Source organism: Sapajus apella, unplaced genomic scaffold (genome assembly GCF_009761245.1).
Source record: "Sapajus apella isolate SASKATOON/1434 unplaced genomic scaffold, GSC_monkey_1.0 scaffold75, whole genome shotgun sequence".
NCBI classification, from domain to species: Eukaryota; Metazoa; Chordata; class Mammalia; order Primates; family Cebidae; genus Sapajus; species Sapajus apella.
The window spans coordinates 2202557-2227922 of NW_022437015.1; the positions used below are offsets into that span (position 1 = coordinate 2202557).

Here is a 25366-nt window from a genome sequence, read left to right on the forward strand (position 1 = left end):
CTGACAAAATGGAATGTTTCCAGAAGAAAGCTGCTAGAAGAATAAAGGGTCAATAAATCTGTCACATGAGGAATGTGTAAAGGAATGAGTGGGAAATGTTTAGTCTGGAGAAGACTAGAGGGGGTAATGGTGGATGTTTTTATAACTCTGAAAGGCTGTCATATGCTGGAAATGATTAAGTTTTTCATGGCAGAGGCAGAACAAAAATTAATCTCAAAAGAAAAAAAATTAAATCACATGGTGAAGGTATGTCAAAAGGACACAGGAGTCAACCAAAAAAGCTCCCAATGGCCAAAGCTGAAACAATTTGAGAAACAAATAAGCAAAATAAAGAAGTACTGGACTACAAAGTTTAAAATAAATATGCATGATATGCATGTGTCCATACTTACATAAATAAATGATTGAAGAAATAAATAAATGAGCAAGAATAGACACATCTCCAGTGCACAAGAATTCCAAATAATGTATGTGGATACCCCATTGTCAAGGAGGTGGCACATAACTCCCCAATCTTAAAGTGTGAATTGCCCAAAGTGATTCTTTCCAGAGAGTACATTATGGAAATGAGAAAAACGTAGCTTTACCCTAAAGAAGCCTGATAAACACTACCTTAACAAGATGATTACAGTCAACATCAGCAGTGTTAAGGCATGTTGATAGCATATGTCCTTAATATAATGTAATGATACGGGCACTTTTTCCCTGTGGTCTTCTTCAAAATGTATTACCCCAGTCTAATCATGAGAAAAACATCAGTTGAACCCAATGAAGGGATATTCTACACCATGAATCCTCAAAGCTATCAAGGTCATCAGAAACAAGGAAAGCCTGAGAAACTGTCACGGTCAAAAGGACCCTAAGGAAACATGACAGCTAAATGTCACATGGTATCCTGGATGGGATCTTGGAACAGAAAAAGAACATTAGAAGAAAACTGAGGAAACATAGACTTTAGTTAATTATATCAATATCAGTTCATTAATTGTGGCAAATGTACCACACTCTTGGAAAATGTTAATAACAGGAGAAGTTGGTGTGAGGTATGTGGGAATTTTCTGTATTATTATCACAATAACTCAGTAAATGTAAAACAGTTCTAAAATAATTTTTTTAAATAGGAAAACTAATAATTCTACAAAAAGCTGTTATAAGTAATAACAAATTCAGCAAAGTTGCAGGATACAAAATCAGCATGCAAAATTTAGTTGCATTTCCATATACTAACAAGGAACAATCAGAAAAAGAAATGAAGAAATCAATTCGATTTACAGTACCATCACAAAGAATACTTAGGAGTAAATTTAACCAAGGAGAAGAAAGACTTGTACATGGAAAAGTACAAAATGTTGATGAATGAAATTAAAGAAGACACCAATAAATGGAAAGACATCCTGTGTTCATGGATTGGAATACTTAAATGTTAAGATGTAAATGCCACCCAAAGAGACCTTACAAATTCAATGCAATCCCTATCAAAAACCCAATGATGACAAGCCCACAGCTAACATCACACTTATCAATAAAAAGTTGAAATACTTTCCTCGACAATCAGGAACAAGGCAAGGATGTCCACTCTCACAACTTCTTTTCAACATAGTACTGAAAGTTCTAGCCAGAGAAATTAGGCAAAAGAAAGAAATAAAAGGCATCAAATAGGAAAGAAAGAAGTTAAATTGTCTCTCTTTGCTGAAGACATGATCTTATATATACAAAACCCTAAAGATCACCCCCCCCCTCAAAAAAAAACCTGTTAGAACTGATCAATGATTTCAGTGAAGCTGCAGGACACAAAATCGACATACAAAAACTAACTGTATTTCTATACACTAATAATGAACTACCCAAAAAAGAAATTAAGAAAACAATTCTGGGGCTGAGCATGGTGGCTCACGCCTGTAATCGCAGCACTTTGGGAGGCCAATGTGGGCAGATCACAAGGTCAGGAGTTCAACATCAGCCTGGCCAGCATGGTGAAACCCCATCTCTACTAAAAATACAAAAAATCAGCCAGGCATGGTGGCATGCGCCTGTAGTCCCAGCTACTTGGGAGGCTGAGGCAGGAGAATTGTTTGAACCCGGCAGGAGGAGGTTGCAGTGAGCTGAGATCGAGCCACTGCACTCCAGCCTGGGAGACAGAGCAAGACTCCATCTCAAAAAAACAAAAAACAAAATAATCTGTTTACAATAGCATCAAAGACAATAAAGTAAGTTAAGAATAAATTTAACCAAGGAGGTGAAAGATCTATACATGGAAAGCTATAAAACATTGATGAAACAAATGGAAGAAAACACAAGTAAATAGGAAGATATCCCATTTTCATGGATTAGAAGAAGCACTTTGGGAGGCCGAGGTGGGTGGATCATGAGGTCAAGAGTTCAAGACCAGCCTGGCAAGCATGGTGAAACCCTGTCTCTACTAAAAACACAAAAAATTAGCCAGCATGGTGGCATATTCCTGTAATTCCAGCTAGTTGGGAGGCTGAGGCAGGAGAATTCCTTGAATCTGTGAGGTGGAGATTGTAGTGAGCCAAGATCACGCCACTGCACTCCAGCCTGGGTGACAGAGAGAGACTTCATCTCAACAAAAATAAAGTGTCCATACTACCCAAAGTGATCTAATGCAATCCCTACCAAAGACTGAATGCAATCCCTACCAAAATTCCAATGACATTTTTCACAGAAATAGAAAAATACAATCCTAAAACTCACATGGAACCACAAAAGACCCTGAACAACCACAGCAATCTTGAGGAAAAAGAACAAAGCACAGGCAGCAAAAGAAAAAATAAATAAATTGGACTATATCAAAATCAAAGACTTCTGTGCATTGAATAACACTATTGTGCACTAACATTGTAAAAGGGCAATGTACAAAAAGAAAATACTTGCAAATCGTATATATGATAAAGTATTAATATCCAGAATATATAAAGAGCTCCTATAACTCAATAACAAAAAACCAAACATCCTAAGTTTTAAAATGAACAAAGGTCTCAAATAGACATTTCTCCAAAGAAGATATATAAGTGGCAAATAAGCACATGAGCACATGCTCAACATCTCTAGTTATTAGGAAAATACACATCAAAATCACAATGAGATACTTCACATCCATTAGGATGGCTACTATTGAAAAAACAGAAAACAACAAACATTGGTGAGGATCTGAAAAAATGGTGCAACCACTATGGAAAACAGTCTGGAAATTCTTCAAAAAATTAAAAATAGTCACCATATGACCCAGCAATCACACTTCTGGGTATATACTCAAAAGTACTGAAGGCAGGGTATTGAAGAGATATTTGTACACCCATTGTCATAGCAGCATTATTCACAATAGCCAAAAGGTAGAAGGTAATCAAGTGTCCATTGATGGATGAATGGATAAGCACAATGTGGCATATACACACATGAAATATTATTCAGCCTAAAAATGAAGTAAATTCTGACACATGCTACAACATGGATGAACCTGAAGAACATCATGGTGAAGAACATTAAGTGAAATAAACCAGTTACAAATAGACAAATAAATACTGTATAATTCCACTTACATGAGGTACCTAGAGTCTGAGGACAGTTGTGAGCTTTCTGTGGTGCCCCCTACTTACCTCTTTCACCCATGCATTTGCATTCAGACCTGTTTAGGTGGGGGTCTTTGGATAAGCAAAAAATGGCAAGGTGTCCCATACTCCAGCTGGTCAGCATGCAGGAAAGTTCTTTGGAGGTTAGACTGCAGTAAGTGCCACTTAATATTTCCCAATACCTGTGTGATAGAGGTGGCAGGCTCAGACTCCCCACAGAGAAGTTGTCTGCCCAGTTTGAAGGGTAAATGCTACTGCAGTGCCGAAGGCCACTCCTTATTAAAGGCAGCTTTACCTCAGCTGCCTTTGTCGGAAGGAGGGGAAAAGGGTGTGGGAAGGAGATCCCCTGAACTAAAACTTGAATCTGGAGGTAAACACAGCTGGGACTTGTTCCAACATTGGCTTCTACAACCTGGAAGCAAGAGCACCCTATGGCCTAGCAAGTACATGTTCAGGGAGGCTTCACTCTGCCTATTTCTAAACGTCAATGAACTGCAGAAGTAAGTATCATTAAGAAGAAAATCTTATGGCAGGGGAGAAGGTTTCTTTATAGAAGAATTTGTTCAATTATTTATATTCAAAACCTTGAACATTTCCAGTCCTGGAGTCCTCACTGATTCTCAGGTGCATGCACGTGCATGTGTGTGTGTGCACACACACACACACACACAGAAAACCCCAGACCTGAGCAAGTTTGGGTCAGAGAAACAGCTAGCCACTATCTGGAGGTAAACACAGTGGGACTTGTTCCAACATTGGCTTCTACAACCTGGAAGCAAGAGCACCCTATGACTTGTGGCTTTCTAGCCCTGTGAGAAAAAATAGAGCCTGGAATTGAAAAATTGAAACTGTCAAGCATTTCAAAACAACTACTGCGAACTGATATTTGGCGGATGCAAAGACAATCAAAGGTGGCAAGGGCACGCTAGCAACAAATTAAACTGATTAAAGCAGAAGTACAGTGAGCTTCAGCAGGCTAAGGCCCAGCTTTCAAGGCCCAAGACCAAGAATAAGGGTGCTTTCATTTTTCGTTAATCTCAGAATCATACTTTTTGCTATGTGACTTTGAGCAAGCAGCTTAATCTCTTGTTGCTTCACTGTTTCAAACATGCTGAACTGACTAGAATAATAAACCATCACCTTCCTTTCTCCCAGCAGGCCTTCATAGTTAAATGCACTTTTGCACATATTACAATTACACAATGCAACCAAAACTGTAGGCAATAATTCTAATTGTGTGTGTGTGTGTGTGTGTGTGTGTGTGTGTGTGTAAAGTGGTGTAGCTTTAGGGGGGATGAATGTCTCGCTTCTCACAGTAAGTGCTGAAGAAGTTTTAATGACTGTAACTGTCTTTGTGCTTAGGCTCTGGAAAAATTGAGCACCCCACCTCACTCTATGGACTGGGAAAAATGACCACAGTCTTTTCCTCAAGGTCAGCTTCCATGACCCAGGTAGATTTAGAATTGGTTCCTGTTAGGCCCCAAGGGCAACACTTGCCCTTGCCTTGTAAGTGGAGGGGAGTATATTAGAGTGACCTTTGGTCACACCTTAAGCCATTTGAGAGAGTAATGAAACTTCTCTGAATGAATACTTAAATAGCAGGAATCCTAGAAATGTCTACCTAGGTCTTAGTGTTATTGTTGTTTTGTTTTAGAAGAAAAAGATCTGGCCAAAGGACAGGAACAAACTTGCTAGAAAATATACCACATCATTGTTTTCTTTCCTACACAAGTCCCTTCCTATACCATTTTAAATGGTTAAATAGCAATTATGTGCCTTAAAAATATTTACTGTCAAGATTTCAATGTAGAAGTCTGCTTTTTGAAAAAAAAGTGCATTATGACATTATAAAGTTAAGTGAAAAAAAGCAAGACAAGGTACAATCAGAGAAATAAAAATTGTATAAGAAAAAAGATCAGAAGCTCAAATTAGGAAAATGGGCAATCCTTGATATATTCATTTTTCTACTCTTCTGTATTTCCCACACTTTATTAAAATGGACGATTTTTACAATGAAAAACTGCAGTTTTAGGTTTCCTTCCCTCTCTCCCTCTCTTTCCCCACTTTTCTCTCTCTTTTTCCTTGGAAAGGTTTCAAGTTCAAGACAGGGAGCCAGAAACCTAGAGTACAATATTCAATGAATGTGTGCCCTTGTTTAGTCATTTTCCTTCTCTTGGCCTCTGTTTCACTATTTTATGGAACGGGGTAACAGACAAGCAAGAAAGTGTCCCTAGAGATCCTTCCAATTTTGCTCTTCAGTATTTTATACGCAGAACCACTAGGCTAGCCTAGCTGCCTAGAACCTTTGCAAATCGAAGTCTACAGCAGGACACTGAGCTCTCTGGTCCTAACAACCATCAATTGGTTGGATTTTCCAATTTACCTGTAATGTGATTATATATATTATTATCATAAAAAATGTCATGAAAAAGTAATGTACATGTCATCAGCTTCAGGGCACACTTTGAGTAGAAAAGGGGGTTGTAAAAGAAAATAGAATAAATTCCAAAACAAGACATTGAGTAAAAATAAAAACAAACAAACAAAAGCTTGTTGCAGAATGACACATACATTAAGATATTACTTATATAAATTTTAAAAACACATGGACAAGTTTTATGCATTATTTATGGGAAGAGGGGAGAGGAGATGCATACTTTCATGCAAAAGTATAAAATAAAATGGAAGAATCCATACCAAGTTTATCTTAGTGCTTGGTTCTGAAAATGAATGGAGAGGAATGTGACTGAAAATAGGGGACAGAATTTAACTTGTCTGTAATGATTTATTTCTCCGAGTAGAGATCCAAGTGTGTTTCTTATATTATTCCCAGTCTTTTAAGTACTTTTATAATTATTCAAAATAAAGACAAAGGTCAGGCACAGTGGTTCACACCTGTAATCCTAGCATTTTGGGAGGTCGAAGCGGTCAGATCACTTGAGGTCAGGAGTTCAAGACCAGCCTGGCCAACATGATGAAACCCTGTCTCTACTAAAAATACAAAGATTTTCCAGGTGTCATGGCGGGCACCTGTAATCCCAACTACGTGGGAGGTTGAGGCATGAGAATTGCTTGAACCAGGGAGGTGGAGGCTGCATTGAGCTGAGACTGTACCACTGCACTCCAGCCTAGGCAACAGAGTGAGACTCCATCTGTCTCAAAAACAAAATGAAACAAAACAAAATAAAAATAAAGACATAAATAATTTCTAAAAACAAAATATTGAATTATTTATTTTCTCTATTTACATATTTGTGAAATGTTCACAGATTATTTTGATAAATGATAAATGAATTTATTCTTAAAATGAGAGAAACAGGAAAACAAGGCTGGGCAGGCTGGCTCATGCCTGTAATCCCAGCACTTTGGGAGGCTGATGTGGAAGGATTGCTTGAGCCTACGAGTTTAAGACCAGCCTGGGCAAGATGACGAGACTCTGTCTCTATAAAAAATTCCTTTTAAAAAATTAGCCAGGCATGGTGGCACACACCTGTAATCCCAGCTACTTGGGAAGCTGAGGCAGGAGGATGTCTTGAGTCCAGGAATTAAGACTACAGTAAACTGTAATTGTGCCATTGTACTCCAGCTTGGGTGACAGAGCAAGACCCCATCTCTTAAAAAAAAAAAAAAAAAAAGGAAAAGAGAAATGAAAGAAGGGGTAAGAGAGTGTGGACTGGCATAAGATAGAGAGAGGCTCTGGAGCCTAAAGACCTTTTTGTCCCAAGGAAATGAACAAAATCCTGTTCTAGATCATAAGCCAGGAGTTTAACAAATGAACCTGTTACAAGATATGGGTTCCGGGTGTCCCAGATTTCACTCTCCACCATGAGTTTTTAAGCTCTTTTCTGTTTCATTTATTTTCTCTGGACAGAAACTTCCAGTGGGTCTCCTCCAACCGCATAGCCTTTCAGGGACAAATTTTCCATCTTGGCTTCCAAGGCGGCTTTTATAACACCACAAATCACCTTCTGCCATCCCTTCTTGAGCCAAATTCCTACTGGTTTCTAGGAGTCATATGGGGAATATGGTTGTCTGGATTTATTCCCTCAAAGTACTTAGCTTGCATTTCTTAAGTTAAATGTCTTACTACAAAAGCTGAACTTGCTGAAAAATAAAGGTTTTCATTTTCCCCCTATTGCCCTCTCCCAAGATAAATCCCTGTCACAGTCATAAATGCCATGTTTATCCTCCAACTTCAAAGAAATCTCAGGCATCCTAGCCTCTTTGCTGCATATTAATTGATCACTGAATGTATTTGCTTTCATCCACTCACTATCTGCAGATTTCCCCCATTGTACCTTTGGCCAGGTCCTTTTCCCCAGCCCTAATCTATAGGCCCTCCTTGCTTTTTCAGGGCACCTTATCATATAATGTTTTTGAATGGCTTTTCTCACTTTGACCCCCTGCCACACATAGGAGGCACAGCCTCTCTTTCCTGATGAAACTGAAGTGCTGGCTCCAAACTTTACTCTCTAAGGGTAGCAATGACCTTGCATCTAGTCACACAATATGCCAGGAAAACAGCTGCAGTCAAACAAGATATGAATCCCGAAGAACATCAAGGGAAAGGTTGAAGGCCCTGCTGCTAAGTGACAAGAGGTAGTTTGGGAAGGTGGTCAGGTGAAGGGAGAGTGTTAAATGCAATGAATAAGTACAGCCTTTGTGTGTTCAGAAGCAAGAGCCCCCCCTTACCTCACTGTTCAAAGAGACCACTGACAGGGCAAGCTAAGGGAAGAGATCATGGCCTGGGCTTGTAATCATCACTCTGTACCTGATAGACAGTGTAGTTGTGTGCAACTCACTTTAAAGTGTCTGAGACTTAATTCCTCCATCTGGTAAACGTTGCCACCATAGAAGCTGTTACTGTGGGAAAAGACCTTAGAGATCATCATCTCTAGACCAAGCCTTCATTTCACAATTTGAAAATTTTGAGGTCCAGGGAGGGAGAGCAGCTTGTCCTATACGGTCATCAATATTAACCTTTCCATGAAGATGTTTGTGAGGCCAAATGAAATAAAACATAGGAGTCCTTTGAATCCTTTAGAAGAAAGGAGCTATAGGATGATAAGGTATTATTATTGGCAGCCTAAATGCCTATGGTCCCTTAACATCAGTCTGTCTCCTAAAAGAAGAAACATCAATATATGATTTTACTTCCTCAGGACCAATGAACAAACAACTGTGCCTCAGCTGGCCATCTCAACAACCAAGGGAGACGGGAGCTCTGGCCTATCATCCACTGCTTCTTCTCCCACCTCAGGCTGTCTCAGCTGCTTGAGCACTCCCACTATTTGACGATCTGGAAAAAGGCTGCTCCCCTCTGCAAACATCCTCCTCTGGGCCCCTTGTGGTCATTGCTACCTTATACCATGTGGCACCTGGTATTTCACTGCCATAAGTACATGACATGGAGCAGGGCCTCCTAGAGGGTTATTGGGAATGGGGCCAGAGCCATACAGATCAGACAAAGGCTGATGAAACCCAAGAGGACAGTCCAAAAGGCAAAGTAAAGGGCACACCTAAGAGCACACTTTTCCTTTCAGTGCATATTATGCCAAAATAGGCTTTCATTTCAAAGTGTAATTGGGGTGCTCTTGTCAAGTATATGGCCTGGTTGTCTCAGGCAGGCCTGTGAATTCTTCCATCTCTAATGAACTATAAACTGAATTTTCAGAAAATAAAAGGAATTCCATTCCTAGTGTTAACTGCATCCACTCTGGCCTTCCCTTAACCAATGGTACTCAGTGGTGGAAGACACTGAAGTCATATATAAGGGTATAATATTAAAGGTGAAATTCAAAGGGAAGAGATGAATTCACTTACCTGCTTTTCACCTTTCAGTGATTGTCTAGAAGTATTCTGGCCTTAATGAATCATGAATCATGCGAGTTAGCAATGTCCTGGCATCCCCACTTTATTTGGACAATAAACAAATGGGTTTTTCTGTTCATTCAGGTGCTAAATCCATGTAAGTGTAGCAACCAAAGCATTACTGAACTAGGGAAAAACATAACATGTGCACACATGCACACACACACACACACATATCCCACAGTGGCTGATATGGTTTGGCTCTGTGTCCCCACCAAATCTCATCTTGAATTGTACTCCCATAATTCCTACATGTTGTGGCAGGAACTCGGTGGCAGATAATTTGAATCATGAGGGCGGTTTCCCTCATACTGTTATTGTGGTAGTGAATAAGTTTCATTAGATCTGATAGTTTTATCAGGGGTTTCAACTTTTGCATCTCCCTCGTTTTCTCTTGCCACTGCCATGTAAGAAGTACCTTTCACCTCCTGCCATGATTCTGAGGCCTCCCCAGCCATGTATAACTGTAAGTCCAATTAAACTTCTTTTCCTTCCCATTCTCGGGTATATCTTTATCAGCAGCACGAAAACGAACTAATACAGTAAATTGGTACCAGTAGAGTGGGGCGTTGCTGAAAAGACACCTGAAAATGTGGAACTGGGTATCAGACAGACTTTGGAACTGGGTATCAGACAGAGGCTGGAACAGTTTGCAGGGCTCAGAAAAAGACAGGAAAATGTGGGAACGTTTGGAACCTCCTAGACTTGTTGAATGGCTTTGTCAAAAATGCTGATAGTGATATGAACAATAAGGTCCAGGCTGAGGTGATCTCAGATGGAGATGAGGAACTTGCTAGGAAATGGAGCAAAGGTGACTCTTGTTATGTTTTAGCAAAGAGATTGGTAGCATTTCGCCCCTGCCCTAGTGGTCTGTGGAACTCTGAACTTGAGAAAGATGATTTAGGGTATCTGGAAGAAGAAATTTCTAAGCAGCAAAGCATTCAAGAAGTGACTTGGGTGCTGCTAAAAAATTCCCTTTTAAAACGGAAACAGAGCATAAAAGTGCAGAAAATTTGTAGCCTGATGATGCAGTAGCAAAGAAAAACCCATTTTTTGAGGAGAAATTCAAGCTGGATGCAGAAATTTGCATAAGTAACAAGGAGCCAAATATTAATCCCCAAGACAATGGGGAAAATGTTTCCAGGGCATGTCACAGGTCTTTATGGCAGCCCTTCCCATCACAGACCTGGGAGCCTAAGAAGAAAAATGGTTTCACAGGCTGGGCCCAAGGTCTCCATGCTGTATGCAGCTTAGGGACTTGGAGCCCTGTGTCCCAGTTGCTCCAGTTGTTGCTAAATGAGGCCAAGGTACAGCTCAGCCCATGGTTTCAGAGGGTGCAAGCCCCCAAACCTTGGCAGCTTCTACATGGTGCTGAGCCTGTCGGTGCACAGATGTCAAGAAGTAAGGTTTGGGAACCTCCATCTAGATTTCAGAAGATGCATGGAAACACCTGGATAACCAGGCAAAATTTTGCTGCAGGGGCAGAGCCCTCATGCAGAACCTCTGCTAGGGCAGTGCAGAAGAAAAATGTGGGTTCAGAGGCCCCACATAGAGTCCCTTCTGAGGCACTGCCTAGTGGAGCTGTGAGAAGAGGCCCACCATTTTCCAGACCCCAGAATGGTAGATCAATTGAAAGCTTGCAACATGTGTCAGGAAAAGCCACAGACACTCAATACCAGCCTGTGAAAGCATCCAGGAGGGGTTCTATACCCTGCAAAGCCACAGGGATGGAGCTGCCCAAGACTATGGGAACCTACCTCTTGCATCGGCATGACCTGTATTGAGATATGGAATTGAAGGAGATAATTTTGGAGCTTTGGAATTTGACTGCCATGCTGGATTTTGGACTTGCATGAGCTCTGTAACCTCTCTGTTTTGGCCAATTTCTCCCATTTGGATGGCTGTATTCACCTAATACTTGTACCCCCATTGTATCCGGAAAGTAACTAGCTTGCTTTTGATTTTAGAGACTCACAGGCAGCAGGGACTTGCCTTGTCTCAGACGAGACTTTGGACCGTTGACTTTTGGGCTAATACTGAAATGAATTAAGACTTTGGGAGATTATTGGGAAGGCATGATTGGTTTTGAAATGTTAGGACATCATATTTGAAGGAGCCAGGGGTGTAATGATATGGTTTGGCTCTGTGTACCCACTCAACTCTCATCTTTAATTGTAGTCCCATAATTCACTCATGCTGTGGGAGGGAGCTGGTGGGAGATAATTTGAATCATGGGGGCAGTTCCCCCATACTGTTGTCATGGTAGTGAATAAGTCTCGTGAGATCTGATGGTTTAACCAGGGGTTTCTGCTTTTGCATCTCCCTCATTTTCTCTTGCAGCCACCATGTAAGAAGTGTCTTTCATCACCCACCATGATTTTGAGGCCTCCCCAGACATGTGGAACTGTAAGTCCAATTATACCTCTCTTTCTTCCTGAGTATATCTTTATTAGCAGCATGAAAACAAATACAGCGGTTTATAGGAAAATGGTAAAATCAATGGCAAGAAAGGCTGATTCCAGGTTCTCTTCCTAGATTTATATAGCAGTATTCTGACCTTTTGGCCCCTCAGCACAACTAGTGACTACTGTCTTCAAAAGTAAGTGGCATATTTGGAGCCTTCTTAAGAGACAAGATGACAAATTTGGATTTTGGTTGCTCCCATAATACCATCTCTATATCTCTGAGAAGCAGACCAGCAATGTTCACCTCCTCCCCATATATATACATACTGGAAGGATCTGGGTGAGCTGAGGTCTAGGGTTTTACAACCAACACCTTGACTTTGGGTTATACAGCATGTTTATTTTCTCTTTACAGCCTAACTCTGAAATGACTTCTTTCTCAAATGAGTGTGTATTTTTGTTTCATTTTAAGTCAAACCACATAGATCTGAAGATCCCACTATAGCCTTGGCTCAATTCCCTCTTTCTTTCACCTATTTAGCCAAGTGGATTTGACTGTGTTATGAAATATCTTAACATGCCAAAGCCACAGCTTTGCACATATAGGTCTTGCTATGGGAAAAGGCCATGTAACCAATATACCATACATATAATACATATTCAATAGACACTGGGTATTCCACTTCCCTTGCCAAGAGATACAGTACACAGGCAGCCCATAAATACAAGCACATTAGATGTATACACAAATAGAGCCAGTAAGAGAAAATATAACAAACTGCCCCAAAGGGAGATTGAAAACACTGAATCTACATTGAGTACACCCCCACTAATCTAAGCAAAGGAGACTTGAGAAGGCAACAGTTATTTTAGTGTACAAAGAAGCTATGTAACAGGGTCTACTAACTCTCTGGGACTTGGACAAAAAGTGCCAACAAGTCAACACAGAGCTCAGTGAAGGACAGAGCTCTTACACAAATGCTCCCCATCTGGCTGAACATGCTGGAAGCCTCAAGGATTAGAACATTAAGGCCACCAAGATGCCAAATAAACCCTAGATCCTATTAACTAAATGAATACGCTTTTCATAACTTGCTCTTTTCTGTTAATGTTTCCTCAATCAATGGTTACTTCAGTCATGGAGGTAGAGTTTGTTGCTACAAATAAGCAAACTAACTGCCCTCTAATAGGGAAAACTTTCCCTCTACTCAAATGGAGTGATACTAGGATCTGCAGCATGCCACTCCATGTCTTTTACAATGGCTGAGAGGAAAAAAATTGGCTAATACTACGGATACTAACTCTGCTCTACTGGATCCATATTAACCAGATGAGTTATCTGTGCCCATATTTTTTCTCTAGATAGAACTCACAGCACCTCAGGTTTTGGAACCAAACCCTAGTCAAGGACCTCAGATCCAATAACTAGGTCCTTGTCTTATTCCACCTCTGCCATAGTAATCCCAACCCCAATTCCTGTAGTGCCAAGCTCTTTGACTGCTCCCTCCACCAACCTTAGCATTCCTAGAATAGTGATAAAAATGTTCCACATGCATGTTGTCCAATATGGTAGCCGATAAACATACGCGGCTACCAAGCACTTAAAATGTGGTTGAAATTCCAACCCCTAACAAGCAATAATGAGAAGTGCTGCCCTCCAACTGTCAACAAGCAAGAGTGGGAAACCCGGACTTCTACTTCCATCTGGCAGTAACAAGACAGCAATTCCCTTCCCCAGGAGTTGGAGCTCCTAGAGCTAGAGCAGTGCCAGAGAGAGCCAGGTAAAACAGAAAGTTTAAATAAGATCCAGTCTCATAACATACCACAAAATGTCCATATTTCTATAAAAATCACTTATCATACCAATGACCAGAAAGATCTCAAACTGCATGAAAAAAGGCAAGCAATAGGTGGCAAAACCAAGATAAAGAAGATATTAGAATTACATGACAAAGATTTTAAACCAACCGTCACAAAAATATTTCAATAAGCAATTAGAAACACTCTGGAAACGAAAAATAGAAAGTATCATAAAAGAAAGAGGATATGTAGACAAACCAAGTAGAAATTTTAGAAATGACAAATATAATGACCAAAACATAGAAACTCAATGTATGATCTCTACAGCAGAATGAAGAAGACTGAGAAAAGAATCACTTAACTTGAAGATAAAATGATATAAACTATCTAGTCTGAACAAGAGAAAAAATAGACTGAGAAAAATGCACAGGTCTTGGGGACCCGCAGAATTACAGAAACAAGATCTAACTTTTCTGTCATCAGAAGAAACCAGGAAGAATAGAAGATAGAACAGAAACATTATTTGAAGGAAGAATACTTGAAAACTTCCCAAATTTGGCAAAAGACATAAACCTACAGACATAAGAAGCTTAGCATATCCCAAATCAGATAAACCCAAAGAAATCTAAGCCAAGGCACATCATAGTCAAACTTCTAAAGACTAAAGAAAAAAAAGACCTGAAAAGCAGCAAGAGAGAAATGACATCTTAACTACAAGTATAAAACAATTCAAATAAAAGCAGATTTCTCATCAGAACCCATGGAGACCAGAAAGAAATGGCACATTTTTCAAGTGCTTTCGGGAAACAACAGCAACAACAGCAACCTCTCAATCGGGAATCCTACATCAGGTGAAAATATCCTTCAGGAATGAATGGGAAATCAATAAATTCTCAGATAAAGAAAAACTAAGATAAGCTGTTGCTAGCAAACCTGCATTAAAAGAATAACTAAAGGAAGATCTCTAACAGAAAGGAAAATATAAAAGAAGGAATCTTGAAACCTCAGAAAGGAACAAAGAACAACAGAAAGAGTAAAAGTAACGGCAAATATAATTGACTTTGCTTCTCCCATTGGGTTTCTCAATTATGTTTGAGGGTTGAAGCAAAAATTAAAGCATTGTTTAATGTAGTTCTAAATATATGCAGAGAAAGTAAGGCAATTGTAAGTGGGGAAAGTTCAAGGAACATAAAGAGGGGTAAGGTTTCTATAATTTACTCAAACAAGTAAAATGATACTAGTAGACTATAATAAATCATGTATTTATAGACACTTTGGAAAATAGATTTTCAGTTTCTGAAAAAAATTGCAAAATTAGTTTTTAGTTTAAAAAACTACACATACACTTACCATACAATGCAGCAATTGAACTCCTGGGAACTTCTCCCAGAGAAATGAAAACTTACATTCACACAAAAATGCTAGGCCGGGTGCAATGGCTCATGCCTGTGATCCCAGCACTGTAATCCCAACTCTGTAATCAGAGGCTGAGGCAGGTGGATCACCTGAGGTCAGGAGTTTAAGACCAGCCTGGCCAACATGGTGAAACCCTGTCTCTACTAAAAATACAAAAATTAGAAAACATAGCTGGGCATGGTGGCATGCTCCTGTAGTCCCAGCTACTTGGGAAGCTGAGGTGAGAGAATTGCTTGAACCTGGGAGGTGAAGATTGCAGTGCGCTGAGACTGCAGTACTACACTCCAGCCTGGGCAACAGAGCGGGTCTCCATCCCACTCCACCGCCCCCCACTAAAAAAAAAAGAAAGAAAAAAAATGTGTATGCTAATGTTCATACAGCTTTACTTGTAATAACCAAAAAATGGAGACAACCAAAATTTCTCCCTACAGGTGAATGATCAAATAAACCGTGACACAGTCATACCATGGAATACTATTCAACAGTAAAAATAAATGAATTATTTATGCACAAAACAACTGGGATGGATCTCAAGGGCATTATGCTGAGTGAAAAAAAGCCAACCCCCCAAAGTCACATCCTCTATGATTCCATTTATATAAAAATCTTGAAATAATAAAACTTTCGATATGGAAAATATATTGGTGATTGCAAGGAGTTTGAAATGGCAAAGGAGGGTGGTGAATGTGACTACAAAAACTATAAAAGTGTAGCACAAAAGAGATCTCTAGCAGTGATGAAATAATATTATATCTTGATTATGATGGTGGTTGCACAAATATATACATGTGCTGGCCCAGCACAGTGGCTCACACCAGTAATCCAAGCAATTTGGGAGGCCAAGCAGGAGGATTTCTTAAATCCAGGAGTTCAAGACCAGCCTGGTCAACACAGTAAAACCATGTTTCTATAAAAATAAAAGTAAATAAAAAACACAAATATACACATGTGATAAAGTGTCCTTGCAACTTTCCGTGAATCTATCATTATTCCTAAATAAAAAGCAACAACAAAAAAGATCAAGTCACTGTGGTAGGCAGAATAATAGCCTTCCAAACATGTCCACATCCTACTCCCAGAACCTGTGAATACGTTAGGTTATATGGCACATGAGGAATTAAAAGTTGCAGATAGAATTAAGGTTGCAAATCAACAAACCTTGGGATGGAAAGATTATCTCGGATTATCCATCCAGGTAGACCAAATATAATTATAGGGATCATTATAAGCAGAAGAAGGAGGTGTAAGAGTCAGAGTCAGAGAAGGAAATATGACAGAAGCAAGATTGAAGTAATGCAGTGTGAGGAAACAATGTCCCACCTCTAGATTTGAATATGGAATGGGGCCATGAGCCAAAACATTCCAGCAGCCCCTAGAAGCCAGAGAAACAAAGAACTGGAGTCTACCCCCAGAGCCTCTGGAAAAAAAAGATAGCCCTGCCTACACCTTGATTATAGCCTGGCGAATGCCTAGTTCAGACACTGAATCTCTGAACTTCAAAACTGTAAAATTATAAATTTTTTATTTTAAACCATTAAGATTTTGGAAATTTGTTACAGCAACCATAGTAGAAAACTGATAATGCTATGAAATAGGGGTTAAAAACCAAACCACTCAAAGATGGACAGCTGGCTTTTTACAGAGTACATTCAATTCATTAGTCAGAATCAATAATTCCATACTATAATTTTAAAGCAATAGTCAATACATCATGGCTAATGACATTTGCAACTCCACATCACCAATGATAGCAGTGATAGAAATGTTGCCTCAGAATTGCATGGAAACAATCACATTATTCCCTATTAAATGGGGCCTGTTAAACTAATGCAGGGATAAGAACAGAAGCATTTTGCCATAGGGGCTGGAAATCTTGTCTTAACTCAGCTAGAGATATCTATTTGCCAAGAAACCCTGTATTGGAAAAACAGGACATCTATACTTATTTTTTGCTATGGTTTGAATATTTGTCTCCTCCAAAACTCATCTTGAAATTTAATCTCTGATGTGGTAGTATTGAGAGGTGGAGCCTATAAAAGGTGAATGGATTAATCCATTCATAATTTGATGGATTAATAGGTTAATGGATAAATGGGTTATCATGGTAGTGGACTGGTGGCTTTATAAGAAGAGGAAGAGAGACCTGAGGTAGCACATTCAGCCCCCTTGCCATATGATGCCCTGGTACTGCTTCAGGACCCTACAGATAATTCACCAGCAAGAAGGCCCTCACCAGATGCAACCCCGCTACCTTGGACTTTTCATCCTCCATAAGAAATAAATTCCTTTTCTTTACAAATTACTCGGTTTCAGGCATTCCATTATAAGCAACAGGAAACAGACTACCAAGGGGTAGAACATAGAAACAATAGAAGAATACATTGAATTAGAAAAATCGTAGGGTAAATTCATGCAGATGCTAAAAAGACCCAGCCAGGAGCAAAGCTAATTCCCTATAAGACAGAAAAACTCATTTTGTTATTTTCTCTGTCCCCAGTATCCCAGGGCTTAGCACATAGTAGATGTTCAATAAGTGTTTGCTGAATTTAATTATCAATTATCATTAATGAACCCCTCCAGTCTTAGGGTTCTATTAACCCACATGCTCTGCAATAGTCTAAACTACTAAGACAAGAAAAAATAAACATTTATTCATGAATCTGAATACCACTTGATATGGTTTGGATTTGTGTCCCTGCCCATATCCCATGTCAAACTGTAATCCCCAATGTTGGAGGACATGCCTGCTGGGAGGTAACTGGATCATGGGGGCAGATTTCCTCCTTGCTGTTCTCATGGTAGTGAGTGAGTTCTCATGAGCTTTGGTTATTTAAAAGTGTGTAGTACCTCCTCCTGTGCTCGCTTCCTCCTGCTCTGGCCGTGTAAGACATGCTTGCTTCCACTTCTGTCATAATTGAAATTTTCCTGAAGCCTCCCCAGCCATGCTTCCTGTACAGCCTGTGAGACCATGAGCCAATTAAACCTCTTTCTTTGTAAATTACCCAGTTTCAGGTATTTCTTTATAGCAGTATGAGAACAGACTAACACACCACCTATTACTACCATCCAAACTGCAAGATAGAGATGTGGCATATATTCGTGTTTGCAAATCTTAAGGAGCTTTGCCATTAATATATAATGTTAGATATCCAGGATGAAATACATTAACTCTCTCCAAGATGGTTAATACTCCAAAAGGCTCATGTGTCTTAAGGGTCCCCATGAAGGTATCTGGACACCATCTCCATCCCTGACTCCATCACTATACCTAATGATTGGTGCTAGAAAGAGTTCCCAATATTGGTCAGACCCTTGGTTAAGAGAAATAGAGGGACAGATGAAAGAGAGAGAGGTAGGAGCAGATGCAACGTGAGTGAGCTTTTATGGAATATATTTTATATATTTGTGATGAACTTGTGGGGGGTGGTGTGTGGAAGCTGAACAGGCATTTTGAAGAATTAGAGAGTTGACAAGTCAATAATTTGGGGAAACTAGTCTTGACTTGTTTTCAGTGAGAATGGTAATGTAAAAGTGAGTGCTAAGTGGCTCTTTTTCATAATAAAAAAATGCTTGTGAAGGCTAATCAGAAAAATGCTTGTAACAGTAGCTGAGGGCTGTGGACCATAAATATGCCAATAGCTTACTTTTTTGAGAGAGTCATTTCATGGCTTCCATTTCAAGCTACCATGACCATGACAGCCATACAACGAAAATTCTGTAACAACTAGAGAAAGGTTAGTACTGAGGCTTTAAACTCACAATGCATGGTTGGGCTTCCTGAAAATGTATGTGTAAATATACACTTTTCTGAAGACAGCATCCTTGGCATTCATTGAATTTTCACAGGGGTTCGTGCCAAGATTAGGGACCACTGGCTAGATGGTGCTGGCCCATTTTTTCTACTCCCCTACTTAGTAAAACAGCACATCTTCAGAATGTGTTCCAGTTATTTAGTAACTAAAGACAAAGCAGGTTCCTATTCAAGCAATCACAGGCATGCATGGAATAACATGGCAAATATTGGGGAGGAAGGCATAAAGAATTTAGTGGCACAACAAAATTTGGATTATTCACCAAGGCAGGAAAGAAAAAATAGCTGTTGACATTTTGACTCAAACAAAAAATTCATTTGTGGATTTCACTTTTCGGGTCACCCTCTGTCATTCTACAGGGCTCTGGACAATCTCCAAACCCTTGATATGAGCTGAAATATAATCACAAAATGTGAACTCATTCTAACATTGAACTAAGTGAAGCTCAATTAAGAAGAGGAAGCTTGAAAATGTTTGCAGAAGCAACTCTAAATGGTTCCATGTTTTCTTCTTGTCTGCATTATTTCTCTTTCCATAGCAGGCCAGATTTGGTCTGTGGGCCATAGTTTCTTTTAACTCCTGCCCTGGATTGATGAAAGCCAATCATGGATACTGGGAAGACTGGGAGGCAGTTGAAAAGATCATCATGTTTATTATGGAAAATGCAAATTGAAAAACTATATACACAAGAATCAAGACCACACACAAACTATCTGAAACAGAAAGTTGCCTGTGCACTTCTCAAACCTATTCCGAAAAGAACGAACACTTCTCTTGGTGCTATGCCCTTGTATCTTACGACTACCATGGTCAGGATGTTATCTCTAAACTTAACGTTCTCCTGATAAACTTCAAACTTATTAACTCTTACCAGTCTTTCATGAAAGTTAGAGCAGCCATTTTCCAACATGCAGATACCACCTCTTTATATGCATGTGTATGTGCAAATAGACACAGGCATTTTGGAGAGATGCCTTTGGAGTCAGTAACCCAAATTCTGTTGGGCCCAAGGCCTGAATCATTTCAGGGGGTCTTCTCCAGAAAGATCTTTTAGCTAGGAAAACAATAGGCTGAGCTGGGTTAGGGGATTATAATGTCTCCAAAGCTCATTATCCACTCAAGTTTTGCAAATATAATTACCTCCCCAAATTGAGAAGCATGGTTTCTTTAGAAGGTGGCTTATAGTAAGGTGATCACAAAATTCTTTTCCAAAGTGGGACATTTTCAAGGGTAAAATAAGTATGCTGGGACAACAGGCGTAAACCACAACATATGGCCACTCTACTTATAGTCCTTCATAGAGGAAATGTCTTAACTTCCCCCAAATAAAATGAATCTCTACACCTGTTCTTGACGGAGGATGACTTGGCACTACTTTAGCAGTCAGGCCCAAGGTATAATTAATCTTGGCCCTAAACCTCTAAATCCCTTCAGAGTAAACATCAGGAGGAGCGTCTTGTTTAGGCTAATGGTATAACACTTAAAATGGGCTACTGAGGGTGAGAAGCTGAAAAATTTTTTAATGGGGCTTGGGGGTGCTGGAGAAAACAGTAGATAATTGTTTATATCAAAATTATCACACTGGGGATAAATAAGATTACATGTTGAAGTGTTCTTTGGAAAAGTAATAATTGTGTGCATAGTATTCATAGTTGGTCATGAAGACTTCAGCTTCTTTTCCACCAGAGAAGATGATAGGGAAAGAAATCAGATCATAGCACTTACCTACAGAAAAAGACCAAAATGAGCACATTTCCTAGCAGAGGCCTGTGAATCACCGTGGCAATGAGGGACTGAAGGGAACAGAGACAAAGAAGTCCTCATGCCTACCTGTAGCTGGCCCATAAAAGACCCTGTCATCACTAAAGGGCAGCTTCTCCGAACCTTCCACTTTCCCAGCTGACCACACCCCAGACCAGATATCCCCAAGGTTGTGATGTACTTACAAACAGAGCCACTGTCATTTGAGAAAAGAGAAATGTTCATCTTTGCCTAAAAAGAAATTTTCTGGGCAAGAGAAATGGTGTGAACTTAAAGGTAGCTCCAAGTAATCAATCTCGTTCGGTGCTCTTTGTTTTTATTTTTATGGGTACATAGTAGGTGTATATATTTTTTATTGTTTTCAACAAGCCCTGGAGAAGTGGCATAAAGAACCTAACAAGTTCTTTATGTCTGACCCTATGACCTTAGGTTTGAAAAGGTGCTCTGTTGGAGCATTAGGGAGCTGGTGGCCAACTCTTCAGAGGAAGTAAAAGAAAAGAAAAAATGATTTTTCTTTTCTTTTTTTTCATTTACTTCCTCTGAAGTAAAAGAAAACCTAAAATCTCTTAAGATGGGAAAAGGAAGCCAAATGACCTACTCTTTAGTGAACCATTCCCCTTCCCTTTCACCCACTTTGGCCCTTTTCTCCTTTTGCTTACTCCTACCAGGAACACTTAACATATGCACCATCAGATAAAAGCTTAAAGGTAATGTAAAAGTCAAATGCCAAATAGAATTTCTTTTTCTCCCCTTCCTAAGGGATTTACAGATGAAAAAAATATATTTACTAAAACTGGATTTAGGAAAAGAGAAACTGCAACCAATGCTTCTTTGGATAGGCCAGTCCTCCTGTGCAAATACACCATGGTGGTCCATGAGACCTGGACCTCCATAGTGACCATGTCAGGGATCCATGTGCAGATCTTTGAGTGCCCTAGCATTTAGCACTTTTCTTCTCTTTCTCCCACCTCAGAAACACAGGCCACCACCACACCTTTAGTTCTCTCTGCTCACTGGGTAGCTTACAAGTAATCAGAAGATTGCAGAAAAAAGAAAAAGAGGGAAAAGAGACAAGTTGAAGTGAAACAGAAAGTGGCAGTGTTGCAGTTGTTTGACTTTGGCAACAGGGTGTTATAATTTTGTGTGTGTGCATGTGTGTGTGTGAAAAAGCACTGATGCATCAAAGATTTATTCACTTTATTCACTGAACAGGTTGATTTATTTAACAGACTTGACATATGTCAAATTCTGCCATGTACTTACATAATTGTTACCAATTTATCAGAGCTCTTATTTAGGCAAATATTTGCTTTAAAAGTATTTTCCTTTAAATGACTTTCTCTAGCTTACTGCACAATCAATCTATGGTTCATTTAAATTATGTTATGTTAACAATAGCTATTTGGTAGAGGTCGCTCAAATCTAATCTTCCCAGAGCCATTTCATCTCTATTCAAACTCTATCCCTCTTTTTTCCTAGTAATAAATTTCTCGCTAAAATCACACCATAAGGGAAACTTTATATATATGTACAATGTTTTTTTATGTCATGGTATTTTACACTTACGATTTACAAAAAAAAGCAGTTTCTCAGTATATTGTTAAAATCACAGATCTAAACACCATTAACCTTAAAAGCTGGCCAAAAGGACAAAAGGTTGTGTTTTTGTATGAGTTTGTGTCTGGGGGGCCCAGTTGGGAGAGCCAGGTAGAGAACTCATCAGACTCAGAGAAAGTAAATAGAAAAATTTCAAGTCTTACAAATTTTGTTCAATCACCCTACCTCACTTGAACACATGTGCACCAAAAATTATATTTTTAAATTTGCATGCATGCAATCTATCTAGATTTGTGGGGAGCTAAAATATTGGAAAGTATTTCTAAAAAGCAAAAATGTCTAATCACTAGCCACCAGGGCTGGTTTCCCTTCCTCTATTGTAAAAACGCTATTTGCAAAAACAAGAGGCTCATTTTGACCTCCTAGGTTAAGCAGTGTGGGGACTATGAAACACACGGGGGAAGAGAGGGAAATACCATCACCACACCAAGTAAATTTTTGACCTAGTAAGCAAATACGTTTTTGTTTTTACTGCTGGGTAAAATGTACGTCTTCCAGAAATTAGACACTGTAATAAAAATGTACCAGCCCAAATTTAAATTGCTCACTAGACAGATGGTTAATTATATTCACAGCCACATATTTCACTGAGATAGAGTTTCAGACACTCAGCCAGTTTTATTTGATTAGCAGCTTTCCCAGTTAATATGTAAAATGACAGTTACTTAGGACTTTTTTGTTCCCTTCTAAAAATATTTTTTTCAATAAGTGTAAATTCTCCTCAGCCATAAGAACGTCACTGCTGTAAATAAAACGTTTGGTCATATGTTACCTCATGCGTAAAAGATGTAAGGGAGATTCACCCCCCCCCCAAAACAAATGGTCGTAAGGAGTTCAGGGAAGACCATTATAGCACCTTTTCTCACCAAGCAAAATATTCCTGGAACTCCACCAAAAACAACCAAGGATATATTCAAATCCCGGGATTCGAGTGCTTTAGACATTTTATAAAAACAGCCCTGCCAGCCCTACAACACAAATCATGTCTTTTCAGATAACAGTCTAGAAAACGCAACATTAGAAAAAGGCCACATAGCTAAGTGTAGTGCTGTGCACAGAATTCAACAATATGTTGGGAGCCAAAACCCAGAAGCAAAATATGAGACCACTTATTCCAAAATGCAACCAGAAGCTTAACAAAAATCAAAAGTGCTGTTGTCGAAATGGGGATGCCAATTTTTTTTTTTTTAACTTCGAAAAAGACAGAAAACCTTGCGCGGGTGATTCGGTCCCTCACGAATCAGACAGACAGAAGCAGTCATGCTGAAATCGCTGAATTCCTCAGCGGAACGGCGCCAACTCAGCGGCGCGGTTTCCACACTTTCCCGGAGCGGGTCTCGGCTGCCGGCGCCGGCTCACTGCCTTCCCGCCCTGCAGGGTGTACAACACGCGAGCCAACGTGTGTTTCGGGGCGCGGCAAAGAGAAGCGCCAGAACCCACACAGGAAAGCGTCAATTCGACCGCCACCGAGAGCGGGAAGGGGCCACCAGCCAGTTTCCGCAAAGGTGACGAGCTGGGCGAGGCTCAGTCTGGCCCCCAACTTAAACCTGTCCACAGCCTCGGCCGAGTGGCGCGTGTCCTGGGGGCGCTCTGTGGTCACCAACGCCGCCTGGCTTCGCACCTTTGCGGCTTTGGTCTGATCACCCGGCCTCGGCCACCGCGTGGGTTTTCCCGCTCTCACCGAAGCGTGCCATGCCCATGCCCCATTCCCTGGCCAGGCTCTACCCTGCACCAATCCGAAAGGAAGCGGCACTCTGCCGGGCTATGTGCGTATAAGCGCGGCGGCTCCGGTCCGCTCGCTTCCCCTCCCCCCGCAGTCCCCTTCCTACGGCGCAAGCACAGAGGCCTTTCCTAGATTGCAGTGCCTGTCACGGCGAGCCGGGATCTCTCGCCCTCGAGGCCTCGCTATCTCATACACAGACGCACACATTCGCACACAGACGTCCTCTCTTCCGTTTTCCCTTCCTTCTCTTCTTGTTCGACTTCCCTCAATTCGTTCCATCCCTTGCCGCCGCCACCCCTAGCCAGCCAGGGAGCCGGCGAGAAGGCCAGGGGGCTTTATGGCAGCGCTCGTACTCACCTCACAGGCCGACTCCTGAGGCGCACGTCGCTGGCGGGCTCAGGCAGCAGGCGCTGTAGCTAGCGCGGTCGCAGTCAAGGCTGGGCTGCCGCCGTCGCCTCAGCTGTTCGAGCTGTCTTCGCCGCCACCGCCGCTGCTACTGCTACTGCTGCTGCCGCCGCCGCCGCCTCTGCCTCAGCTCCATGCGCAGGGCCCGCCAGGTGGACGCGCCTCTCTCCTCGCTCGCTCCCTCAGGCTCCGCCGCCGCCACGCTAGATGGAGTCAGAGCTGTCGGGCTCTGGCCCTGAAACTCAGAGCTTCTGCGGCTGCCCGGCTGCTCTAAGGGTCCCTGCTTCGCCTGCACTACCTCTCGCCCCGGCTGGAGCTACCTAGCGAGCGGGCTGCGCGCGCGGCGCCTGGAGCCCGCTCCGTGCGGTGGCTGCGGCCGTCCGCGAGAGGGAGAGAGGAGGGAGGCTGCTACTGTCGCTATAGCTGTTAAAGCTATTGCTAAATGCTGCTACTGCCGCTAATGCTACTGCTGTGGCGGCGGCGGCGGCTGCTGCTGCTGATGCTACTGGTTTTCCTTCCCAGGTTCTTCCCCTGCCTAGTCCCCGCTCCTACCCCTCCCTCCTCCTCCTCCTACTCCTCCTCCTCTTTCTCCTCCTCCTCCCTCTTCTCCTCCCTCTACCGCTTTTCTCAGAGCCTCTGCAGGCACTGCCTAGTCCCCTCTTCTCTCAGAGCTGTCTCTGCCCATTCAGAAAGGTGCCCAGAGTGGGGCTGCCTCTGCTGCCACCATCGCTATTGCCCCTGCCATTGTTTCCTACAACACGGCTGTTCTTGCTGGACGCCTTCCCCCCTCTACCCTCCTTCTCCACCACAGCCCTCCCTTTTCCTCTCTCTCTCCTTGCCCTCTCTAAGGTCCCTTCCTTATGTGCCCCCCCCCCCAACTCTGTCCGTCTGTCTCTTCCTCCCCTTAAGCGTCCGGGAGCGCGCACTGCGCGGCCACCTGTCATAAAGGGCGCGCACCCCCCTTCCCCA

At 41.2% G+C, this 25366-nt stretch overlaps 1 protein-coding gene across 1 annotated transcript in view; it reads right to left on the reverse strand.

Moving 5' to 3' along the window:
* The window catches only part of NEXMIF (neurite extension and migration factor), a 199427-nt gene extending 174500 nt beyond the window's left edge, over window positions 1-24927 (reverse strand). Inside the window, exon 1 of the mRNA XM_032251311.1 lies at window positions 24350-24927. The gene's annotated coding sequence lies outside the window, so the exon portion shown is untranslated. The remainder of the gene's footprint in view (window positions 1-24349) is intronic.
* Window positions 24928-25366: the final 439 nt, after the last annotated feature.